This window comes from Dasypus novemcinctus, chromosome 22 (assembly GCF_030445035.2).
Source record: "Dasypus novemcinctus isolate mDasNov1 chromosome 22, mDasNov1.1.hap2, whole genome shotgun sequence".
Classification (NCBI taxonomy): domain Eukaryota; kingdom Metazoa; phylum Chordata; class Mammalia; order Cingulata; family Dasypodidae; genus Dasypus; species Dasypus novemcinctus.
In genome coordinates this window covers 53,435,352-53,462,008 of record NC_080694.1, presented here as the reverse complement: position 1 = coordinate 53,462,008, position 26,657 = coordinate 53,435,352, and the positions used below count along the sequence as shown (strand labels likewise).

At 38.1% G+C, this 26,657-nt stretch overlaps 1 protein-coding gene and 1 non-coding gene across 9 annotated transcripts in view; one reads left to right on the top strand and one right to left on the bottom strand.

The window, feature by feature from the left end:
* CDKAL1 (CDKAL1 threonylcarbamoyladenosine tRNA methylthiotransferase) overlaps positions 1 to 26,657 on the bottom strand; it is a 696,475-nt gene that overhangs the window by 129,229 nt on the left and 540,589 nt on the right. The window lies entirely within an intron of this gene.
* On the top strand, positions 4,021 to 4,180 carry LOC111759076 (U1 spliceosomal RNA). The gene has a single exon (XR_002793170.2). It is a non-coding gene; the product is annotated as a U1 spliceosomal RNA (small nuclear RNA).

Sequence of the window (26,657 nt, the reverse complement as noted above, 5' to 3'; positions counted from 1 at the left end):
CTCCCCTTTCCCATTTCTGCTTCCTCAGAAGTACTACCTTCAACTCTTTAGTTTATTCTTTTGGTATTTACCTCCATATTGCTAAGAAACTATATTGCTCTTCTTGATATTTTAGTACTATATATGATCCACTGACATCCACTTGGGAAGATGGAATTTCCTTCTCTTTCCTACCTGTACGTTTCCTATCTCCATTTTCCAATATAATTATATCACAATCTTGTTCTGATTATTACAATGTTTACATTATTATGACTACACATGCCATTTAGAATCCATCCATGTAATAACTATGATTACATTTCCTTTCCTATATAGTTCGCTTTCTTTGGAATTAAACAACAAAAAAAAAATCTTTGCATTTGCTTAATTTTCTCATTAAACCCCAATACTCTTCTACTTATCTAAATCCTCTCTCAAAATATATATTCACATTAAGTATTCTTCATTTTCATCTTCCTGAAGAAGCTTTCCCTGGAGCTTTCTGGCCTGCTCGGATGAGGCTCGGCAGCTCTCGAGCTTGATACATGGCTTCCCTTTACCGTCATCCTGAAGATTCTGCTTGCCTCTCTTCTGTGCTAGGTCTTTTGTTTCCTTTACTCATATATATACTTTCTTACCTTATTCTCTATTTCAGTGATGTCCAAAAATTCCCTAAAAACTTCCTGAGAAAGGCAAATCCTGGCACCTCATTGATGCTTCGGTTGGGTATAAAATTCTAAGAAGGAAAACAGTTTTTTTCAGAATAGAGAATGGGTTCTAATGTTGCAGCTGAAAATTCTGAAGCCATTCTGATTCCTGGTCCTTTGAATATGACCTGCTTTTTTTTCTCATTATGTTTTGGGGAGGTGCATTTTTAATCCAGGATGACTGATTCTGCTCTGGGGATTCATGTCTTTAAGCCATAGGAAATTTCCTTTAAGGGTTTTACTGACAATTTCATCCTTTCTCTATTCACTCTTCTTTTTTTTTTTGAAGATTTATTTATTTATTTTCCCTGTTCCCCTCCTCCTGCCCTACTGTTTTTACTGTCTGTGTTCTCTTCTCTTCTCATTTTTTTTTCTCTAGGATTCACCAGGATTTGATCCTGGAGACCTCTGCCGGGGAGTTTCCCTGTCAATTGTGCCACCTCAGTTCCTGGTTTCTGTTGCACTTCACCTTGACTCTCCCCTTGTCTCTCTTTTGACATGTCATCATCTTGCTGCGTGATTCACTTGTGTGGGCACTGGCTTGCCATGTGGGCACACTTTCTCTTCTTCTTTTTCACCAGGAGGCCCCATGGATTGAACCTAGGTCCTCCCATATGGTAGGCAGAAGCTCTATCACTTGAGTCACATCTGTTTCCCCCTCCATTCACTCTTTTTAGAGTTCCTACTATTAGAATGTTGGACTCTTCCTGGACTGGCCTTTTAATTTTCTTATCTTTTCTCTACTATTTTCGACCTCATTTCCTTCTGATCTACTTTCGGGGATTTCCTCTATTTTATCTTTTAACTATATTCAAATACTCATTTTTGTTACCATGTTTTTAATTTCTAAGAATTATTTTTTTGTTCCCTAAATGTTTCTTTTTCCTTTGTGGCATTCTGATCTTGTTCCATGGATACAATACTGTCTCTCTTTTCTCTGAAAATATCAGTGATAGTAAAAAAATTTTTTCTTCTTCTCCCTGTATAGTCCTGTTTCTTTTTCTAACCGTCCCCTACCCCCCTGCCATACTGCCCATCCCCAAGTCTTGTTTGTCCACTTTGATCCTATTCTTTATGTTAATCTGTGGCTTTCCTCAGATGTCTGGTAATTTATGTTTGCTTACTCACATTTAAGGGTAAGAGACTAAAAAGTGGATGGAAAGTTCTGAGCCTGTGGCTGGGGCTTGTCAACAGGAGCCTCACTATAGGATTATCTGCCTGGACTGTTAAACTCTGGAACCTTTGTTGTCAACATCTTTTTCTCTCAGACTGGGTAAGTTTCTGAAAGAAACTCTTCCAGACTCTTGCATGGAAGGTAAAGGCATACCTGGCTGCCAGCATTATAGCTGCTGAGAAAGAGGGCTGGAGAGGGTCTCAGCATTCAATAGCCATATAGTGACTGGACCCCCTGTTTTCACAGCTTTTCTTGTGTCCCCAACCGCACCCAATGTCTTCTAGTCCAGACACCTACTATTGACTTTCCCCTCCTGAGAATGAGCTTCCAGTCTTCTGCTGGGTGGGGGAGGCCATGCCACCTAAAGGCATAGAGTCAGGAGTAAAGAGAGGACTCGTAGTTTTTGACAAGCTTCCGTATTTTAGTCCCCTCCCTTTTAGTCCCACTCTCCCTTCCAGAGGCGCCAGCCTCTTCCTGGGCCATCGGAGGATGCTGTGGAATGTATCAAGGGAGTTCTTAGCTTGGTTTTGGCTTTTCCCTACTGCCACATTTAGGATTCTATGGGTCAAAGAGGCTGGTTGTCACTAGTCTATCTGCTTTCCAGCTACTACAGTTTTGTTGCTGTAGTTTCGTCTCCTGTTCTCTCTATCCTTGTAAGTTAATGATGCCTGTAACAAAAATCTCTACACTGTAGCTTCTGTAGGATTTGAGTGAGGATGAAATTAGATCTGTCTTCAGTTTCTCTTCCAAACCTGAAGCCAAACTGACTCTCTGAAAATTTGTTAGTATACTTAAAATACCAAATAGCCCCTTAGTTCACACACACGCATATATGGTATTCATGAATTTCTCTTTTAAAAGAATCAATATAAAGAACAAAGTAAATGATAATCTAATATAAGCATCCCTGGACAAATAAAAAGTGAAGAAGTTTGGGATCAGGCTGGAAATTGTTTTACTTATTCTTTAAAATATATACTAGTGGCATTCCTTTGTTCCAAAGACTATGGAACAAAGATCAATCTCTATCAGCAAAGGCATTGTGAAAGTGGCATATTACAACTCTTTTGTTTCTCCAAATACAATTTACTCTGTGTTTTCTTAAGACTGTGTTCATATACTGACAAAACTCTGTGTGTTATGGTTATGAAAAAGCAATCAAACGTGTTAATATGATGCTTAGCCTTTTGGCCCAGCTGGCATTTATAGAAAGGTTTTATATATATACATATATATGGCCTTGATATATACACCATCCATTGCAGGGCTGCCACTAAGATAAGATAAAATGTCAATGAAATGCTTGGTACAGTATCTGCATATAGTAATCACTCAATAAATGTTAGCTCTTGTTCTCAACATACAAGGTCCTTAATGAGTTTTCCAACTAACAGAGCTCTGCAGTAGTTCAGTAATATCACTCTATTATCTTATAATGAACTGATATTTAAAAGATATCTATTTAGTTACAAAGATGTGACCCTTGTAAACTTTCTTCATAAATGAGTGTATAACTCCATAAACTCAAAAAGTGATAACTTTCATACTTCCATGTCATATAGCAACATCAGAAAACAACATTAAGCTCTTGTTTTCTAACCATGACTTCAATTCATATGGAAATTCTACTTTCAGTTGGTTATAAGTTATGTAGTCTCAGTATTTCAGAAGCAAAAAAGAAATCCAGGACCCTCAAAATCTCATGTTACGGAGTTCATGGTACATTTATTGCACACTGATCTTTCTCACATTTAAACTGATCATATCATTTCACTGAGTACCTGCTACTGACGGGGTACTATGCTATGCAGTTGGAGTTCCAAAATGAAAAGGAGCTTAGAGTCTAGTGGAGAAGACACAAAAACCAAATATTACAATCTAATGTAAGATGTGCAATAAGATGCTCAAGTAGTGAATGTTAAATTTACTGTAAACTGAAAACTGCTCTGAAACTAGGATTTAAATCAGAATAACTGCCTTTTTTAAAGACACAAATTATGGTATGTTGTATATGGGATTTGACATCAGTCTTGTTCCCTCATCACATTAAGAATGAGCATCATTTTAGATATTTGTTACAGATTAGGTATCCCTAGGCACCAGATGTTTTGATCTCAATATCATCTGGAAAGGAGGAGCTAAAGGCAAGCATCAAGAACACCTAGGGAGGGGAGATACCATGATCACGAAGGTGGTTTTCCCAGGGCGAGCTTATCCATTGCACTCTGGATGTGCTGACCCCTGAGATTTCCCCAAATGTGGGAAACTCGACTGCATAATTTGTGGTAGTGGGGGATTGCGTTCGCGCTCTCCCCTGATATAAAAAAAAAATTAAAAAAATTAAAAAAAATTAAAAAAAAGAATACCTAGGGAAGTTCCCGTAGCATTTGTTAAAGTAACAGAAAGTCAGCTGACCTTTGCGCATGTGCTGGCCTGGAGTGCAGAAGAAATAAAGACTCTGTCTCTGATACACTAGCAGCAATCCACAACTGTTTGGCTAAAGGTCAAATATCAAATCAAGATGAGGACCATAGGGCAATTGAGAGTCTTGATACTATATTTAAGCTCATGGCTTACTCATACCTACGTGCAAAAACAAAGATATTCACGTGTACAAACACAAGATGATGCAACCAAACCTTCAGTACAACATCCATTTCAAGTACTCTTAAAACGATAACTGTGTCACGCAATATAGAGTCTAGATTCTAGGCCCTTGGTGTAGCTATAGAAGCACTGGCTAGATCAGAGTGTATCTTTGGCTCTGGCCTAAAGCAAGGGCAACTAGTGATAACATATGACCTTGACTTCAACAGCTCAGTACTCCTGCTTCAGAACAGCTTTTGGAAGTCTGAAACTATTCACCTTATTCAAGTAATCTGCCCTCTCTCCATCTTCATTGCTACCATCACTATCATCTTGTACTCAAACTACTGCAGTTTAGCTTCCACCTGCCTCTCTGTAATTCCATTCTCCTCACACAGAAAGCAAGGTATTTTCAAATGTAAAACTGGACCACATCACACATTCTCTTCCCTTTTTTATTTTATTTTTTTGAGGTACTGGGTCCAGGGATTGAACCTGGGACCTCATTTGTGGGATGCTGGCAGTCATCCATTGAGCCACATCACCTCCCCTGAGTTGGCTGTTTCGTTTGTTTGCTTGTTGTTTTGCTTTTGTTTTTAGCAGGCACCAGGAACCAAACCCAGGACCTCCCATGTGGGAAGCAGGTGCTCAACTGCCTGAGCCATATCTGCTCCCTCCTCCCCCTTATAATACCCTTTAACAGCCTATTAATATATTGGAATAAAACCCACACACCATACCCTAGCTTATAAAGTTTGACATTATTTATCTTTGACATTGCTAATTCTTTCCTCTGCCTGTTCAAATCTGTTTTTATGTTTCTAGTATATTTTTAATTTCTTGCATTGTGCCTTTCATCGCCATAAGATGTTATCTTTTTATATAATTTACAATTTCTTCTGTGAGTTCCCCCAGTGTCTTCTTGATATCCTTTATCTCTTCCTTCATTTCACTGAGTTGATTAGGGATATCTGTTTGGAAATCCTTGATTAGTTGTCCCACATTGTGCAGCTCCTCCTGCTTTTTAATTTGTTCATTAGACTGGGCTATAACTTCCTGTTTCTTAGTATGGTTTATAATATTTTGCTGATGTTTAGACATCTGTTTATCTTGATGGGCTTATTCAGTGGGTTAGTTTCTCTTTCTAGTCTAGGGTTTTATTTTTGTTTGGTTTTATGTTAGGAGTCAAAGCTCTTTATCACTTGGTTACACTCATTCTACTATATCTTGTAGTTACCCACATTCAATGGAAAAAATACTAGATCTACAGAAAAGGAAAGAAGTGAAAAGATAAAAAGGCAAAAAAATTTAAAAAAAGAAAGAAAAAGAACAAAAAAGAGAACAAAAGGGAAAACAGTATACAAGAATAAAAATTAAAAGGTGAAAAAAGAAACAAGAATAAAATAAAACAACCAAAAAAAAAAGTGCCAGATAACTGAGAAGAAAGACAAAACAGGAAAGGCAGAAACAAAGGAAAAAAAGGTGGAAATGAAATAATGAAAGAAAAAAAGAAAAAAGAAAAGAGGAAGGAAAAAAGAAAAATAAAAAGGGAGAAAAAAAAGAAAAAAGGGAAAAAGGCAAGGGAAATGGGAAGAAGAAAGAAAAGAAAAACAGGAGGAGGAAAGGAAATAAGGAAGATGAAAAGAAAAACACAAGCAAGCAAAACAAAAATCAGTCTGGGCCTCCCTCTCAGGCCACCAGTGCACCTCACGAGTCTGTCTCCCTAGCAGCTCGTACCTGCCAATCAACCACCCCGCACCAGCCCCTCCTCAGTACCCCAAAGGAGGGGGGGGAAAAGGGTGTAAATCCTCCAGCCAGTTCCCTTGCTCTCCCGCAGCTCACCCCAAACCCCCTAGCCCAAGCAGGCTGGGCACAGGCCACCTGGGGGTGCTCCTCTGAGGCTGCCCTCTCCCCCAGAACCAGCTGTGTGGTCCCCTCACCAGGGCCTGTGGGTGGGTTTCCTCTCCTGCTGGGCCAGCTGGGCAGCAACCCTTTTCCGTGGTGCCCAGCTGGGACCCCTCCAGTCATCCTGTCTATCACCACAGCGCACCCTGGCTTCCCTAGTGCCCGGCAGACCTGCCTGCCTTCCCACAGCTTCTAGACTAGAGGAAGGGTTCTGCCTGCGGGCCCCACTCCGCCATCTTGGATCTCAAGTTTGACTTTATCTAACCCTTGTCCATATCATCTATTTCATTTCTAACTTCTTTGCTGACACTGACTGTGAACACCCCACTCAATGCACCCCGGATATTAAACAGGTCTTTGTATCAATCTGTAGCACTCAAGATACGTTGCCTTTTATTATTGCCATGTGCATCATACTCTTTCTTTTTCCCATATGTGCTACTTGAGATAGGAAGCACCTTTGAGCCATCTGGCTATACGGCAAAGCACCCAGCCCAGTCCTCTGAATGTAGGAGAAGTTCATTTGATACTAGGAAAACTAATGAGTGAATCACTTGTATGTTATCTTAACTGTAGTTGTAACTGTAATTTCCACAATAGATGCAGTTCTGATAACTGAAATCATCATAAGGGTAAAGTTACACCCCCAAATCATATTTTGGTCATTACAATGTGACTGCAATGTCCCCTGGGGAGAAGTGCCAGCAGAGAGACTTCTTCCAGTCAGTACCTGCAGAACATTGGTTGCTAATAGAAGATAACATTAATATACTATTTAAAGTCTTTAAGTGCTCTTTAAGTTCTTTAATGGGATTGGATTTAGGGTACCTGACAAGTTATCAACTTTCAAACATTGGAGAACCCACTCATTTTCATTTTAATAGCATTTGGCTGATTCTGGCTTAACTTGGTAAGAAAATGAAGAGGTTGCTTCCTGGATAACTCTGGACTCCTGGGCTCTCTGCTAAGCCTAAAGATCAAGCTAGCTGGGAAGAGAGCCATCAATTCCTGCTTTGCATTAACTCTGTAAATGGCACCAGGGATGTCAATCAGATGTTTTCATGCTTGCTTACAGAACTGGAACATGGGTAGGGAATTTTCCCTTCACCTCTCTACATTTCTTTTAGCTAGGATAACAAGTTCAAAGCACCCAGATAATAGTTTGAGAGGATACTTTGTCACTTTGCAGGTTACAAAAGTTGAAACGAAAGGCAGAAAAGAAATACAGGATTCATGGAAAGTATTTTTAAGTCAAATAGTATGCTTTTGACATTAAGTAATATACAGATAAATTTAGTGAGTTCGTACCACAGTATTTCAGGAGACATATTTCATTCATGACCTATGAATTCCCTCTAAAAATTAAAGATTGAACCCCAATGAATTTATCAAGTTCTTTTTAATGGACACATTTTTGATCTGCACAATTACTGAGATTAAAAGTTCTATGTCTATTATCTTGTGTAAATAAAAAGGCACTTTAATCAACTAAGTTTCTGCCTTTCAAACTTTAGTTTCCTTTCATCCCCCACAGCCCAACTTAAAGTACCTTATTTAAAATATATATAGTGTAAGGATTAAAAACTGTTAGAAATAATCCAAAGATTTAGAATCAATTAACCCTAAGAAGTGAAAAATCTTTCAGACTACATAATTTTGGCAGTTCAAGGCATCATAAAATTGAAAGCATGAATTAAACGGCAAAGACTTTCAAGTTTTCAAATCCTTTTTCTTTCTTGTTATGATCCTATTAAACACTTGGGCTTAAAAATTCTTATTCTAATCCCACTTTGAGGAGACATATTCAAAAGAATTAAAAGCAAGGACTAGAACAGAATTTTGCACACATATGTTCACAGGGTATTATTCACAACTGCCAAAAGATGGATTGGATCCAAGGGTCCATTAACAGAGGAATGGATAAGCAAAACATGGTACTGCATATACATCCAATGAAAGAATATGCAACCATGTGAATGAACAAAGTTCTGATATATGCAACAACAGGGATGAAAAATGAGGACATCATGTTGAGTGAAATAAGCCAGACACAAAAGAACAAATACTGGATGATAGCACTGATATGAAATCATTAGAATAAGAAAATTCATAGAGGCAGAAATTAGAATATAGATGGGGAGGGGGTAAGGAATGGGGAGTTAAAGCTTAACTGATAAAGAATTTCTTTTGGGAGTGATGGCAGAGTTTTGGTAGTGGAGAATGGTGATACTAGTGTAATACTGTGAATGTAATTAACACTAGAGAATTGAATATTTGAACGTGATTAAAGGGGTGAAATACTAGGTTGTATATACGTTACTAGAAAATGAAAAATTATCACATTTTTAACAGTTAAAATGTACAGGGTTCCTATTTGGAATGATGGAAATGTTTTGGTGATGGATGATGGTGATGGCAGAACAACACTGTGAACACAATTAGCAGCCCTGAAATATATTTCTGAATATGATTCAATGTTAGATTGTCTATATGGTAACAGAATAAAATAAAATAAACCCAGGGAACTATACAAACAGTGAACCCTAAATTAACCATGGACTTTTAAGTAATAGTGCATTTATAAAAATGTGCTATCATCAACTGAAAAAAATGTCCCACACCAATGCAAGGTCTTGGTGATGGGGTGGTGTAGCAGTTTGGCATTGTTTATGAATTCCAAAAATGGATATTGATTGTGTTTGTGGACTGGTCTGTTTCTCTGGGCATATTTGATTATACTGGATTTGGAGGTTTCACTTTTACTTGACTGAATAATGATCAGGGTGGGGACACTCAGAGAAAACAAGAAGGCAGAGGAGTTAGTAGGAGTTTTAATGCTGGAGCCCGGAGAAGTAAATACACAGAGAAGCAGAGGCATGAGGAAAGAGAGAAGGCTCCATTAGATCCGGCAGAGGCCCTGGGAAGAGGAGATGTTCACCTGATAGTCTACAACTGACCTTGTGGAAAGAATCAAGCCCCAGGGAGAGAGACAAAGCCTGCAGGAGCTGGGACCACGGAGCCTTAAGAGGAAGAGAAGAGGGTGCCTGAACCCTCACAGACATTGGCAGCCATCTTGCTCCAACATGTGGCAACAGACTTTGGTGAAGGAAGTAACTTAGGCTTTATGGCCTGGTAACTGTAAGCTTCTACCCTAAGTAAATACCCTTTATGAAAGACAACAGATTTCTGGTAATTTGCATCAGCACCCCTTTGGCTGACTAATACAGGTAGTATATGAGAATTCTGTATTTTATGCATGATTGTTCTATAAACCCACAACTTTGCTAGTAAACATTTTTTTTTTAAAGTCACAGGGTCACCATATGACCTGGCAATTCTACTATGAGGTATATACCCAAAAGATTTAAATACAGGGACTCCAACAGATACTTATACACTGATGTTGATAGCAGCATTAGTCACAATAGCCAAAAGGTGGAAGCAACCCAAGCACTGACAGATGAATGGATAAACAAAATGTGGTCTATGCAGACAATGGACTATTATTCCTTAAAAAGGAGTGCAGTTCTGAAAAAAATTATAACAATTAAATACACATACTTTCAAATGGACAAAAAAAAATGTCTTATGCCAAACACCATTAACTATACAATGGAGAAATTAGACAATATTTTAAACAACTGATCAAAATCAACATCACCAATATGGAGCAAAAGGACATCATGTGTTTCTACATGTAATATTCCAAAAAGGACATAACATCATTTTTTCAGTATAACAGGACAAGACATATAACCTGAGTCTAATTGTGAGGAAACATCAAATTGAACTGAAGAGGACTGCATAAAATAACTGGCCAGTATTCTTTAAAAAAAAAGTCAGTATCAGGAAAGGCAAAGAAGGGCTGAGGACCTGTTCTGGATTAAAGGAGACTAAACAGATGTGCCCAACTAAATGCAAGAAAACCTCCTGGAATGACTCCTCTATTGGAAAATAATTGCTATAAAGGACATTGTTGGGATCCTTGGAAAAAATTGGAGTATGAACTGTAGGTTAGATATAAGTGTTATACCAATATTAAATTTTCTGAATTTGATAACAGTATTGTGGTTATGTAATATCATCATTCTTCGGAAATAAACCCTAAATATTAAGGGGTAAAGAGGCATGATTTCTGCAACCTATTCTGAACTTGTTCAGGGTAAAAAATGCCTATGTCTATCTCTTTTATCTATGTATCTATACAGAGATCAAGCAAATACACCAGAATGTTAAAAAGTGATGCATCTTGATAAAAGGTAAAGATCTGGAGGTTTTTGTACTATTCTTACAGCTTTTCTGTAAGTTTGAAATCATTTTTAAGGAGTTTAAAATATTTCTAGAGTCTATAAATATAAAACAACTATTATTAATAAAATATGAAAGCAACCTTTAAAACCAATTTTTTTTGGGTCAAACTTTCTAAAATTATTTTTCATTTCTGGGTGAGTATTTTTTTTGTGTATGCTTATAGCAGCATGGAACATTAAGTCAGAAAGAACAGAGTCTAACTTTCTGGCTTTTCACTTAATAGTCAGGGAATCTTGAACAAATTGACTTAGTTGAGCTTCAGTTAAATCATCTGTAAAGTAAAAATAATACCAGCTACCTAAGAGTATTGTTGGGAAAATAGCATGAGACATATGGGCGGAGAAGTGAGGTGAGGGGGGTGGGGGGTATATGGGGACCTCATATTTTTTTAATGTAACATTAAAAAAATAAAGAGAAAAAAAAAAAGCAAGCATAGGAAAACAACAATAACACAGATTCCCAACGCCACTGACAAGAGTAGAAGCAGACACAGGAAAACACACAGGGAATGGACACAGAGAGCAGACAACTGGGGGCAGTGGGGGGGGAAGGGGGAGAGAAATAAATAAAAAATAAATCTTTAAAAAAAACACAACAAAATGAAAGTACAGCTACAAAAAAGTGCTATCATTCATTGTAACAAATGGTCTACACCAATGCAGGGTGGTGGTGGTGGTGGTGTGGTGTATGGGAATCCTGTATTTTATACATGAGTGTTCTGTAAACCCATAACTGCTCTAATAAAAAAACTTAAATGGGCCAAGAAAAAAAAAGCATGAGACATAGTACATGAAAAGCATATCCTAACTATTTAAGTTTTCTTTTTCCTGCCCTTCTACTTCTAAGCATATATACCACTTTCACAAAGGCACTCTATTTTGACTAGCAAAAATAAAAGATTAGGACATTCATCTTAAATTTTAAGATCTCAGATGGAATATAATTAGATTATATTTTTGCCCATTTAAATGTTTATCTGATATGTGACTTGTTAGTCCAATTATGAAATAAACATGATTCTAAGAGGTGTTAGAAGAGAGTTTCAGGGAGGCAGACTTGGCCCAGTGGTTAGGGCGTCCGTCTACCACATGGGAGGTCCACGGTTCAAACCCCGGGCCTCCTTGACCCGTGTGGAGCTGTCCCATGCACAGTGCTGATGCGCGCAAAGAGTGCTGTGCCACACAGGGGTGTCCCCTGCATAGGGGAGCCCCACGTGCAAGGAGTGTGCCCCGTAAGGAGAGCCGGCCAGCGCGAAAGAAAGTGCAGCCTGCCCTAGAATGGTGCCGCCCACACGGAGAGCTGACACAACAAGATGACGCAACAAAAAGAAACACAGATTCCCATGCTGCTGACAACAACAGAAGCAGACAAAGAAGATGACACAGCAAATAGACACAGAGAACAGACAACTGGGGCGGGGGCGAAGGGGAGAGAAATAAATAAAAATAAAAATAAATAAAAAAGAAGAGAGTTTCACATTAGATTACCAAATATATTCTGTTGACTAAATACACATCTAACATTTGCTCTAATACTTGTAACTATACTTACAAAGTCCTCTGGGAAGTTATAAATATGGACTTATTAATGAGCTGTAGTTATCAGAGAAAAAAACAATAAAAGATGAAAAAATAAGATCATTAGGGAAGCGGCTGTGGCTCAGTCAGTTGGGCTTCCGTCTGCCATATGGGAGGCCCTGGGTTGGTGTCCCGGGGCCTCCTGGTGAAGGCAGGCTCACCTGCCTGCCGTGGAGAGCCATCGGCCCACAAGCACCATGGAGAGCAGACTCAGCAAGGTGACACAACAAAAAGGGAGACAAGTAAAAAAAAACAGAAGAGCACGTAGCAAATGCACACAAAGAACGGACAACAAGCAAGTTGCAAGGGGGCGGGGGATAAATAAAAATAAATACAGACACAGAGAAGAACGCACAGCGAATGGACACAGAGAGCAGACAGCAAGCAAGCCGCAAGAGAGGGGGAATAAAAAATATATAAGATCATTATACGGTTCTTTATCTTTTGAAGTTACTCCAAAGCATCTACTCACTTCTAAAGTAATAAAAAGTGAGTTTGAATTGAACATTATAATTTTAATAAATCAAGTTAACATGAGAGGCATAAAAGAATTATGTAGATCCTCACAATTTTTTTTTGAAACTTGTGTAACACAAGGCATGTAATCAATAGAAAAAACAGACAGAAATATAATAAAGATGACTTCTAAAAGGACAGATTTTATGTTCCCTTTATTTAATATAAATTCACTCAGTTTTTCTCAACTCTGATACCTATTTCCATTCAGCATCTGTAAGAACCTTAGAACCACATATCTCCTTACTGTTTGGGTAATTACACATTCATAAAAAATACATGATGAAATAAATGCCCCAACAAAAGAAATGAAACAATCATAAGAAGCTAGCTGAGTGTATTTCTTCCACCAAAGAGTGGTGTTTAAAACATGATATTCTAGAAGCTCACTAAAAGGTACAAATAAAATTATCACTGAAAGTAAGCTCTCAAAGCATACTCAATCAACTCTTCATTATTCTAAAGTTGGATCATTATAGAAAACCTAGAATTCCAAGATTCCCAAGTTTAACCATGGATTCCCAAAAGTATAGCCATCTGGTAGCTTTTCTTGCAATGTTTTGTAATGAACAGAACAGTCATATGAAAGGACTTTCAGTATTAACAGATTTTCTTTCGGTCTAATCTTTACCATTCCGAACAAAAACTAATCTCACAAAAGAACATTTACAAGGTGAAGTTCCAGTCCACACTTACATAGGCTCACGCCTTGTGCAGTGGGCCTGGCCACACAGAGATGACTTATACGGCATGGCAGAACTTAAAGAAAAGTTAACAGGGCCCTGGGGCAGGTAGGCAAGAGATCAGGGTCCCAGGGCAGAAAATGTAGGGGAGCAGTGAGTATAACGAAGCAAGGTTGGGATTCTGAAAGAAGGTTCAGGCTGAAGGGAATCCAGAGCATGCTCTTTAAAAAAAAAAATCACTTGCAGCAGTAAAAATTTAATAGTAGTCCCAGTGTAAACCATGGGCTATGGTTAATAGTACAATTATAATACACTCTTCATCAGTTGTAACGACTGTGCCACACCAATCCAAGGTGTTAAAAACAGGGAGGCATATGAGAACTCCATTTTCTGTATGGTTTTTCTGTCAACCTACCACTTCTCTAAGTAATAATAATTAATAATAATAATAGAGGTCTCCCTGGGGACACTTCTTTCCTGTGGTGTTTCACATGCTGCAGGTCCTTGGTGGAGAGATGCTGCGTTAGCCCACACTTGCTCGCAATCTCTATATCCTTGGATATAACACTTCCTTCTTAGAAAAAGCCCTGATTTCCTTTCATGAGATCTTGACAAGTCAAGCTGATTCTATTCACATTTGTTAAGTCCTCTAATATTTTAGGCTCATGATGGTAGGCAACCAAAAAGCTTGACAGTACTGGCAAAGCCAAGGTATTATCAACATTGGCAAAATTCCCACTACACAGCCAAAGTTGAAACAATATTTCATATTCAAGATTTCACATTCTTCAAATCTCCAAAACACCATCACCCCCTTTTCCTTTAGTCTTTTAGTGTGAGAGTGGTACAAAACGGAAGTGCTCAGTTTAAGAAGGGTTACAAATAAACAAAGAATGCCCCAGCTAGAACTTCAGCTTCCTCACATGTTCCCAAATCCATATTGTTTTCTACAGGTTCAAACAAGCACACACGAAGTTTGATAAGCTTATCTTATGGTGCTTAGAAAAACAAAAACACTGAGAAAGATAAGGAGGCTGCAAAGAAAGTCAATCCCATAACTGCCTGATAGAAGCAGCTCAGGGAAAAGATAAAATCGAGTGGGGGAAGGCTGGTGAGCAGAAGGGAAGGGGCCTGGAGGGTTGGCATATCTCCTTCAGAGTAGAAGAGGCCCAGGCCTGGGCCAGGGAGCAATCTCACCACTACTAGGAAACACGATGACAGCAGCAAAAGGCAGGGACAATTTGCATTCCCTAAATTTTAAGCAATGGTCAAGGGTGCTTAAAAAAAATTAAAAATTAAAAACTAAAAAAAAAAAAAAGGGTGCTTGTCAAATATACTGGCCTACCGATATTTGACCTGTGAGCCTGGACACAATCCACAGTCAGTGAGGTGACCTTCTGTCTAGTGAGTTCATATCCTCCATAGAACACAGAATAGGTAGCTAAATTTAGGACTTAGTAAGTTCAAAAGAAGTCCAGAAGAAGACTTGCTTGGCAAAGGTCTCAAGAACAAGTTATGGAGATTTCTTAAGTCCAACCATTAGTCTTCAAACCCATCTCTTGCACAATCTCCTGATTTATTCCCTGCCACTTCAGTCTCTACACTGCACCCAAAAGGGCCTTTCACAAATAAACGCATGACCACTACCATTCAATGACTCCCTAGTATCCACAGGACAGTCTAAATGAAAGCTACTGAACAGGGTTTATGAGGTCAGCTTAATCTAACTTCACCTCCTGAGTCATTTACTGACAATAACACATGCCTGCAGGTTGCCTTCCAGCCCACAAAAAAATGAACAAAAACTACAACACATCTTACTTCCTGCTCCAAAATCATGAATTTTAGCTCACTGAACATTCCATGTTTTCTTTACTCCTGTGTCTCTTCACACACTGTTCTCTCTTCCCAAAGGGCACCCTTCACTGCTGCTGGCTAATAATATTTCAACCTTTGGGCCTCAATTTTCTATGTTAATTCAACATTTATCTGAATTCCAGGTACTGTGCTAGTTGCACACGGATAGGAAGACTGGCTCTCCAACTGCTGAAAACTTAAGAGATACACAGACAGCAATCAGACATTGCGATAAGTGACATGACAGAAATAGGCAGGGAGTTTACGGGAACACAGAGGAGGAGGAGAGAATCTGGCTGGGGCGATCACGGAAGGCTAAGCAGAGGCCCTGGAGAGAGCCAATTAGCTAAAGCCCCCCTCCCTCACTGGGTGGAAGTCTAGAGAACTCAAGTCACAGGAATGAACACTGAGGTATGTGGGGATCTACAAGCAGGTAGGTGCTGTGCGAGCATGAAATGTGCTGGAAGGAATGGCAAGAGATAAGAATGGAGAGGTATGCAGGGGTTTCTCTGTGTGATCTGGGAAAAGTTAACGAATTATTCTGACCTTCAGTTTCCTCATCTGCAAAATGAAGATAATGAAGTGATAACTTCAGAGAATTGTTGTGAAAATGGTGTTAGGACATGTAAAGTGCTTACAACAATATTGTCATAGGCTGATTAATAAATACATGCTAGCTAGCTCTTATTGTTATGTGTGTTATGCCATTGTTATTAGGCCCAAAGATGACTGTGTCTGTTGGGCAGCATCTAGAACATGTTTTTACAGTATATAATGATAATATCATCTAGTGGCACAGCAAATCCTGGGTAGCATAAGAGGCCAAAAGAGCAGTTAGTTTAGTACTCTCATATAGATAGAAGGTTTATAACCATCTCTCTCTGGACTATAACCTAGTCCATATTTCCCTACTGTTTCTATAGCGTTATCATGAATGACTCTGTCAAATTATCTGTTGAAATCTAGTCAGAACTAAACTTTGGCCAACCTAAAAATCATACCAAAGCAGGAAACAAAAAAAAAGAAATGATGTGAAACAAAAAGAGAAATGATATGCTCAGAAAATAGGAATTTAGAAGAACTAGAAGGGATCAAATACAATTTATTATGTAAGAATCCCAAGATACCCTTTCTAAAAACACAAGTCCAAAGGGAAAAGTTCCCCTGAAAAGGGACTTCCCTCCAGGTGTGCCTGGGAGTTGATTTAGAATAAAATGTACCTAATCCAAAGTGCATTAGTCAGCCAAAGGGGTGCTGATGCAAAGGACCTGAAATCTGTTGGCTTTTATAAAGGGTATTTATTTGGGGTAGAAGCTTACAGTTACAAGGCCCTAAAGAATACAACTCAAGGTGTTGCCATGTGTTGAAGCAAGATGTTGCTTCTCACCAAAGTGTAGCCATGTGTTGAAGCAAGATGACGGGCCATGTCTACGAGTATAGAAACGCTTGCAAATATTTTATTCTTCTCCCCCAAAGAAAGCAGTTAATTTGAAAATCTGAGACTGTGCAAATAAGGTAATTATGTTATCAAAGACACTAACAGTGTCAGGGCTCCTTCCATTAACCCTGATTTCTGTAAGAGACTGAGTTGCTGAACTTCAGGGTCAACTTCAGAAACAGAAAAAGTTTGAGAAACATTTTGAGAAAGTGACAAAGCTCTTTCCATATGTTTTTGTTTTTAAATAAAAGTATGCCCTGAAATTGTAGGCAATTAGATTTGGGAGAGCTATTAAATGTCAGTGAACAAGTAAGTTTCTGTATACTATTCCCTCTGCGGCATCAATACCAACTGGTTGCCTCACTTAGATTTGAACATTCCTGGCAAAAGGGAGTTAGATTGCTCCCTCACTGGAAAATCGATTATGGACAGTTCTGAGCAAGCTGTTTCTATCTACTCAAGGATGTCCCTCCAGCCTTCTCAGGAGCACTCATGCTCTTCAGGGCTGAGGCAGGAAGTGTCTTCTGTGGTTTCATTATCCTATGTATAAAAGTTCTAACACTGCAGGTAAGTGAGCAATGATTTTTTTTATGCTGACAAATGTTTAAAGACATTACCCATACGCTCTGTTTTCGAGATGTATGAGAAAGGAAGCAGATGTGGTTCAAGCAATTGGGCTCCTGCCTACCACATGGGAGATCCCTGGTTTGGTTCCAGTTCCTCTTAAAGAAGACAGGGAGCTAGCGCAACAGGCAAGCACAGCAAGCCGACACAACAAAAGACATAAGAAGAAAAACATAATGAGAGACACAACAAAGCAGGGAGCGGAGGTTCCCAGTGCCTCCTAAAGAAGATAAGCAAGACAGTGAGCTGGCGTGGCAAGCTGACACAACAAGATGATGCAACAAGAGACAAAAGAAGAAAAACACAATGAGAGACACAACAGAGCAGGGAACGGAGGTGGCTGAAGTGATTAGTTGCTTCCCTCCCATATTGGACGTCCTGGGTTCCATTCCCAGTGCCTCCTAAAGAAAGAAGGAAGTGAAAATAATGAGGGGTTGGAGTGAAGTAATTAAAAAAATAAATCTTAAAAAAAAAAAAAGATGTACAACAAACAAGCAGGTGGATTTATCACAATTTAGTTTTCTAAACCATATCAACATTCTAATAGCCATTCTCATTACCTAAAGATTTCTTCAAATCATGGACCTCTTTAAGGTGAAGATTTTATCACACCTTCATTATTTTTCATCAAAGTTTTCTAAAAAGGAAAGTCTAGAGTGGATTCCTGATAATCAAAAAATACTTGTTAAATTTAAGTGACCTTTTCTAGGCATATGACAAATCTCAGTCACAATTTAAAAATACTACTGGAATTACTTAAGATTAATGAAGATTAATGAAGGAAAACTCAATAGAATAGAAAATATAAACATGCAAATATGACCTTTCATCTAAAAGTCTAAGGTCACTCTCATTTGGCTTAAGTGATTCCTCCACAAAATATCTTATACGTTAGTAACTTGCAAAAGCTAAGGAAAAATTTTAGTCTATCCTGTTCATGGAAATATATTGCCTTAACTTATTTTCATTATAAATTTAAGAGGGCTATACTTTTTTTTTAGTAGGCAATAAAGGATTGGCAAAGAATCTCCCCTTTTCCGCTATGTAAACACGAAACTCAAATGAATAGTGCTTTATCTGTTTGATGATTTAAACAATTAAGAAATACATATAATTAGGTTCATTTATCAGAGTTCAACTATAGTACATTAAAAACACTGGAATTTATGCTAATATTCATGTAAAAGTATTATGAGGAAATTTAGTATTAAATAAATACTAGATTTATTTTATACCATTTATGGGAAAAGAACTTCAGAGGAGATTGTTTTTAGTAGATAAAACATATCTAAGAAAGCAAAATAATCTTTACAAAGAGGCATTTTAAAACCAGAATAAAGAGCTGTTGTCAGAAAGTAACTGGTATTTTGCTCTTCTTCCAATAACAGTTTAGAGTGTTTTCATTGCAGACTTTTTGGCAAGGAAATGGAGCATAAATTAGATAAGAAAGAACTGTAACTCATTTTGCAACAGTGTCATGTTTGAGTCAATTCTAGTTGCATAAGCAATTTAATAAGCTACCTGAGATAGGTAGAGCAGACCACCATTAATCTTTGACAAATTTATGAGAACCAAGAAGACATAATGCACCTCAGCTACCTTCTCTGACTGTGGATCCCTAAAGTTCCGTTAATGCCTAATTTCCTTCATTTCAGATACTGACTTTTATAAAGATGAGATGTCCAGGCAATGCTTTTACCTAAAGCATAATTACAGAAATGTGGAGGAGGTTAAATGAAGAGACAGTTATGAGAAGGGGAGAATAATGACGGAGAATCCCAAAATGTTAGCTCTTGAGAACAAAACAGTGAAACTGAACAATGATAAAATAAAACAGCTTCAAGATTAGGCCTAGGACAACCTTGAGCCTAGGGTAATCATTTCAGATTAGAGTATAGTGGAAAGTGGATAACTTTTCTAACAAGCACTAAATAAGAAACCAAAATGATTCTGCTATACCAGGGTTGGGAAAACGAATTCCAAAAATGTGAGGAAGATTCTAAAAGGCTATGTTTATAACATAAAAGGCGAGACAAGAAAAGCATCTGAAAGCTTATTTTATGCATTAAGTTCTGCTTCTGGCTAAGGCAAACTAGCTTGTATCAGACTAATGTTCTCAATAAGAACGACTAGAAAAGGGGAAAAAATATAAAATATTTATCTGTTTAAGCATAAAAAGCTATGATACAGCCACTGTGGATAACTGTTTGGCAGTTTCTAAGAAAGGAGAATACAGACTTGCCATGTGCCAAGGCAATACCATTACTAGGTGTATACCCAGAAGAATTGAGAGCAGAGAGGCAAACAGACATCTGCACACCAACGTTCACAGACATCTGCACACCAACGTTCACACTGGCATTATTCACAAATGCTGAAAGATGGAAGCAACCCAGGTGTCCATCAACTGATGAGTGGATAAACTGTGGTATGCACACATGATGGAATATTACACAGAAGTAAGAAGAAATGAAGTCATGAAGCATATGACAACATGAATGACATTATGTTGAGCAAAGCAAGCCAGGCACACAAGGACAAATTCTGTATATTGTGCTCTTAGGAACTAAACATACTGTGTAAACCCATGGAGTTAAAAATTAGAATATAGGTCACCAGAAAATAGAATGGTAGGGAATGGAGAGCTGAGAGTTAATCTGTGCAGAACTGTTAAAAGGTTGTTTGTAAGTCTTTGGAAATGAATAGAAATGGTTAAAGCACATCACGGTGTTTGTAACCGGCAGTGCTATTGGAAGGGTGTGACAGTGGTTGAAAGGGGAAGGAATAGTAGTTACGTACGCCAGGAGAAGCACAGACAGATCGAGAGTGATGAATTTTGTCTGTTTTATTATTATTATTGGAATAATGAAAGTGCTCTGGGAGTGACTGGGATGATGAACACAAACGGGTAATTACGCTGAATACCACTGATTGTACTCTTTGTATGGATTTATGCTTTATTAATATGTATCAATAAAATGGGAAAAAAAAAGAGCTTAAGAAAAACATGTTATAAAAAAAAAACAACAAAAAACCTAGCAAGGCAATGAGGACAAAGAAAGCAAAGAGAGATGGGCCAAACATTTGGAGCTATTTTCTCCTTTTGGGCATTTGTCAATTAGTTAGCTGCAGCTGGAAGACTGAGTAGACAAGCAGAAGCCAAAGGATGAGAAACTCTGCGAGCTAGATGCATTCTCATGAGTGGGGAAACAAAACTTAGAGTTGAGGATCTATCCTGAAGAAAAGGACCCAGTAAACACCACAGAGGTTCACCTGGGACAAAAGAGAGCTACACCAGCGCTGCGCTGCATTTGGCTAAGAATCTGCAAGAGCTCACAGTGTCAGCGCCGCTTCCTAACTGCACAGTCAGGGCTGTCACAGTGAGAGTGTGAAATTGGCCATGGTGAGTGTATTTACACTCTTGGAATCAGCAAACACTGCACAGGCTCTCTCCCCCTGAGTTAGCTGTTGCACACTTAGCAGTATACTGCTGGCTGCGTTCTAAAGGTAAGGGCAGAAGTGAAAGAGACCAATTCTCTGAAAGACTGAAAAACTGTTTTAAAGTCAATCTTGGACAAAATTAAGATAACCAGTCTTTATCCTGTCACCTGGCAGAAGCAAAATTAAATCCTCCCTGGAGGAAGATATACTATAATCTAGAACAGGGATTCTTAACCTTTTTTATTCCATGGACCCATTTGCCAGTCAGGTGAAAACACGGACCCCTTCTCAGAATGTAGCCGCAGATAGTTTTATGACACTCGACAATGGCTTATCTTTAAATTAAATTTTAGGATTATTCGAAATAATGTTTTACAGCTTTCCCATAATTTCAATACCTGACAGCCTAATACCACTCAACATCTGTTCAAAAAGTCATTTTCAGCAAACATTCAGAAATTTGAGTTTTCTCACAGCATCATAAAACCATCATTTTTGCAGGCAATGATCCACTGCACTCAGAATATGCTACATCAAAGTAAAAATCATACTAAATCCATACTATATTGTGTATTATTTAATAAATATATCACACCTGTACCAAAATGTCCTCACAAGAATGTTTTAAAATGCATAAAATAAAATTACAAAGGAAATCAGTTACATATATTGAAATAGTTACTAAAATAAAAAACTTAGAATACCATATATATGTGCTTCATTCTAAACACATTAATTAAATAATAATCCAATACATAAAAAATATAGGAGGAAGCAGATATGGCTCAAGCAGTTGAGTGCCTGCCTCCCATATGGGAGGTCCTAGGTTCAGTTCCCAGTTCCTCCTGAAAAAAACAAAAACAAACAACAAGCAAAACAAACAGAAAAGGGAAGCTGATATGGCTCAGTGGTTGAGTGGCAATTTTTCACATACAAGGGCCCGGGTTCAATCCCCAGCCCCTGGGCCTTAAAAAATATATATATATATGTATATACATATATAAAAGTTAAAGTTAAATTTTATTATTTAAAGACATGTCAATGTGTAGACTGTTGTTTAACTTGAATAAGAAAATTAAATTGTGGTGTAGTATTTGACAAGGCAATATACATATCATGTTGGACATCTAATTGAGTTGATTTTTTCCAATTCAAGCTCATGGACCCCCTGAAATCTTTCCACAGAACCCCTGGTAGATCCCTGGTTAATAACCCTGGTCTAGAACCGACAGAGGTTTTGCTGTTGCTGTTTTGTTGTTTTTGAAGCAACAGTTGTCATTCAATAAAAAATTACCAGGCACCCCAAAATCTAGATGACAAAGGCAACACAAACAAACCAACATGAGATCCAGGTTGGAAAATTCAGAAATGGACTTTAAGATAACTGAGTTTATATGCTCAAAAGTACAAAGGAAATTCAAACAATTTAATTAGAACATTGGACTCTATGAAAAAGAATCAAATAGTAATTCTGCAAGTAAAAAAAACAAAACAAAATAAAAGTCAGGTCCATATATGGGTTTCACAGAAGATTAAAAACCAATTTGGGTGTGGATGTAGCTCAAGTGATTGAGCATTTGCTTCCCATATACAAGGTCTTGAGTTTCATCCCACGTACCTCCTAAAAACAAACTGAAAAACCAACTCTCATTGGGGAGTGGGTATAGCTCAGTGATTCAATGCTCACTTTCCATTTCTGAGGTCCAGGGTTCACACCTCAGTACCTCCCAAAAAAAACCAAACAAACAAAAAACAGATCAAGAGAGGAATGGTAAACTAGAAAGCTTCAAATTTAATGTAAAACCACATGGGGATGCAGAATATGATGCAGCAGGTGTGGGGTGGGGCAGGGCCTGGAAGTGTGTATTTCTAGCACCCCTATGGGTGATGCCAGTTCTGCTCTGTGCCCAGGGACTACTATGAAAAGAAACCAGAAAACAGGGGAGTAGAAGATAGTCAGACAGGAGCAGAAAGAGCACAAAGAATGAAAACTACAGAAAAGGATACATGAGACACTGGGAACATAATGGCAATGTCTAACACGTATGACTGAAATCCCAGAAGAAGACACAGGAAGAATGGAGCAGAAGAAATAACTGAGGAGAGAATGGCTTAAATTCTGATGAAAGAGCTGAGAGCATAAAGCAAACACCAAGAATTTCATTTAACGTGTTTTTGGAGTTGGTTTGCAAGTATTTTGTTGAGGATTTTTGCATCTATATTCATTAGAGATATCTGTCTGTAGTTTTCTTTTTTTCATAGTATCTCCATGTGGTTTTGACTTTGGTGTCATAAAATAGTGTTCTTTCCTGTTCAATTTTTCAGGAGAGCTTGAGCAAGATAGGTATTAGGTCATCTTTGAATGATTGGTAGAACTCACCTGTGGAGCCATCTGGTCCTAGACCTTTCATCTTTGGGAGGTTTTTGATGACTGTTTCAATCTCTTCACTTGGGATTGGTTTGTTGAGGTCTTCCATTTCTTCTAGGGTCAGTGTAGGTGGTTCAGGTGTTTCTAGGAATTTGTCCGTCTTATCCATGCTGTCTAGTTTTTAGGCATACAGTTGTTCATAGCATCCTCTTAGGATCTCTCGTGTCTGCAGGGTCAGTATCAATGTCCTTATCTCATTTCTGATTTTATTTATTTGCATCTTCTTATTTTTCTTTGTCAGTCTACTGAAGGGTTTGTCAATTTTGTTGATCTTTTCAAAGAACCAACCTTTTGGTTTTGTTGATTCTATTGTTTTGGTGGTGTTGTTCTCAATTTCATTTATTTCTGCTCTGATCTTTATTATTTCTTTCCTTCAGCTTGGTTTGGGATTAGTTTGCTGTTCTTTTTCTAGTTCCTTCATGTGTGCAGTTAGGTCTTTGATTTTAGCTCTTTTTTCTTTTTTAATGTAAGCATTAAGGGCTATAAATTTCCCTCTCAGCATTGCTTCTGCTGTGTCCCATAGGTTTTCATATGTTGTGTTCTCAAGTTTCATTCTTCTCAGGATATTTACTGAATTGTCCTGCAATTTTTCCTTTGACCCATTGATTATTTAAGAGTATGTTGTTTAATCTCCACATATTTATGAATTTTCCCCTTTTTCATACATTATTATTCCTAACTTCATTCTGTTATGATCAGAGGAAGTGTTTTGTATAATTTCAATCTTTTAAAACTTACTGAGACCTGTCTTGTGACCCAACCTATGGTCTATCCTGGAGAAAGATCCATTATAAGTGCTTGAAAAAAAGAATGTATATTCTGCTGTTTTAGGATATGCTAAACATATATGGACCCCCCGAATGCTCTATAAATGTCTGTTAAGTCTAGTTCATTTATCATATTATTCAATCTGTTTCCTTATTTATCCTCTGTCCAGATGTTCTATCCAATGTTGAGAGTGGTGTATTGAAGTCTCTATTATTGTAGAGACATCTATTTCTCCCTTCAGTTTTGCCGTGTGTGCCTCATACACCTTGGGGCACCAGGTTAGTTGCATAAATGTTTATTAGAGTTATATCTTCTTGGTGAACTGCCCTTTTTATTAATATATAATGACCTTCTTTACCTCCTGTAACAGTTTTGCATTTAAACTCTAATTTTCCAATATTAGTATCACTTTTCTGGTTACTATTTGTGTGGAATATCTTTATCCAACCTTTCACTTTCAACCTGGTTGTGTCCTTATATCTGAGGAAAGGCTCTTGTAGACAACTTATAGATGGCTCATATTTTTTTTATCCATTCTGTCAGTCTATGTCTTTTGATTGGGAAATTTAAGCCATTAGCATTCAATGTTCTTACTGTAAAGGCATTACTTAGTTCATCCATTTTATCCTTTAGCTTTCAGTTGTCATATCTTACTATTGTCCGTCTTTATGTTCTTTAATTTACCCTTCCTAATAATCTTTATTTCTACACTTTTTTCCAAGTCTCTAGCCCTTGTTTTTTCCTTTCAGGCTGTAGCACTCCCTTTAGTAACATTTGTTGTAGACCTGTCTTTTGGTAATGTACTAAGTTTTTGTTTGTCTGTGAAGACTTTCAACCTACCCTCAATTCTGAAGAACAGTTTTGCCAGATACAAAATTCTTGACTGGAAGATTTTTAGTACCTTAAATATATCATACCACTGTCTTCTTGCCTCGTTGGTTTCTGATGAGAGGTTGGAACTTAATTTCATTGAGGTTCCCTTGTATGTGGTGCTTTGCTTTTCTCTTGTTGCTTTCAGAATCCTTTATCTCTGATATTTATCATTCTGAATAGCAGGTGTCTCAGAGTAGGTTTCTTTGGATTTATTCTGTTTAGGGTGTGTTGTCCTTTTTGATATTTATATTTAAATCTTTCATAAAGGATGGGAAGTTTTCAGTAATTCTTTCTTAAAATATTACTTCTGCCCTTTTCCATTCTCTTCTTCTGGGACAACAATAATGTATATATTTGTGCATTTCACATTGTCATTCAATTCCCTGAGACCCTATTCCATTTTTTCCATTCTTTTTTCTTTCTGTTCTCCTGTCTTTTCAAGTTCAGAAATTAGTGATCTGTTCTCAATTACCATTAACCCTGTTTTCTGTCAATTCAAATCTGCTGTTATATGCCACTAATATATTCTCAGTATTGTCTCTCTCATTCCCATAAGCTGTGTTGCTTTTCTTTGCAGACTTTCAAGTTGTTCTTTACGCTCACTCAGTGTCTTAATATCCTTTATCTCTTTAGTCATATTTTCCTTCAACTCTTTGAATTGATTAAGGAGATCTGCAAGATTATCATTGATTAATTGTCTTAAATTCTGTATCTTGTCAGGATATTTGGTTTGTTCCTTTGGCTGGGCTACTTCTTCCTGTTTCTTAGCATGGCTTATAAATTCTTCCTGATGTTGGTAAATTTATCTGACAATCAATTTCTCCCTCTTGCCTAATGGTTTTGTTTCATGGCTCTTCTTTGATTTTTGGTTCAACTTATTCTGAGTCTTTAAAACTGCTCAGTTTATGTTATCTAAACTGGGCCGAGGACACATTAATGGGGTGCAGATGTTCTCCTAGAGGTTTGGGACAAGAAACACCTAGAAGTGTTTTTCTTCTTGCAGGTTCCTGGCTGGCCAGCAGATGTCACTCATTGGAAACTTTCCACAGAGGTGTCTCTTTGAACACCTGCGTGCCCATGCTTCTGGTCTGGACAGTGCCGATATTCAAAGTGGGCTCTGCTGACCAAATTCACTGAAGAGAAACCACTCTCTGCCCTCTGCTGTACCCTCCCTCTTCCCAGGGAGGAAGATGTCTGTTCCCCTCTCAGTTGAGTGCAGTGAGCCATAGGTTTTATCCAGGATGTTTCTCTTGAGGGTGGGGGGATGGGTGCCATTCCTGGCAGTTGCAAGGGTCCAGTAACTCACAGTTGGCATTTTGGGTTCTTCATTTCTCTGTCCCTTGCCTCCCCAGGGGTTATGCAACACTGCCCTGGTCAGCTGACCTGCAAAGCAGGTCCCTCAGACAGCTTTTTGCCCTTTCTCTTTTGTTTCTGTGAGAAAGTTGAGCTCTGCCTGCCTACTCCGAAGTCATCTTCCCAGAAGTCCCCCCAAGAACATCAAGAATCTCAAGCAGAAAAAATACAAAGAAAAGTACTCAGCAGGAGGATAGGTAAGAGATATAAATAATTCTCAAATAATTCTGTGGATGAGGTTTTTGTCTAATGGAGTAACTCCAGTGAAATCCAGAGAAGACCTGCAAAGTTCTTGAGAAAACTGTTACAGCAGAAATGCTGCCAGCATAGACTAACAGGGACAGGGAGTGTAAAATACAGAGAGAGATTGTTGGACCCCTAACATTCTTTTGGCAGAATCTGGCTGAAAAAACTACTCAGTTGCAAATATGTGC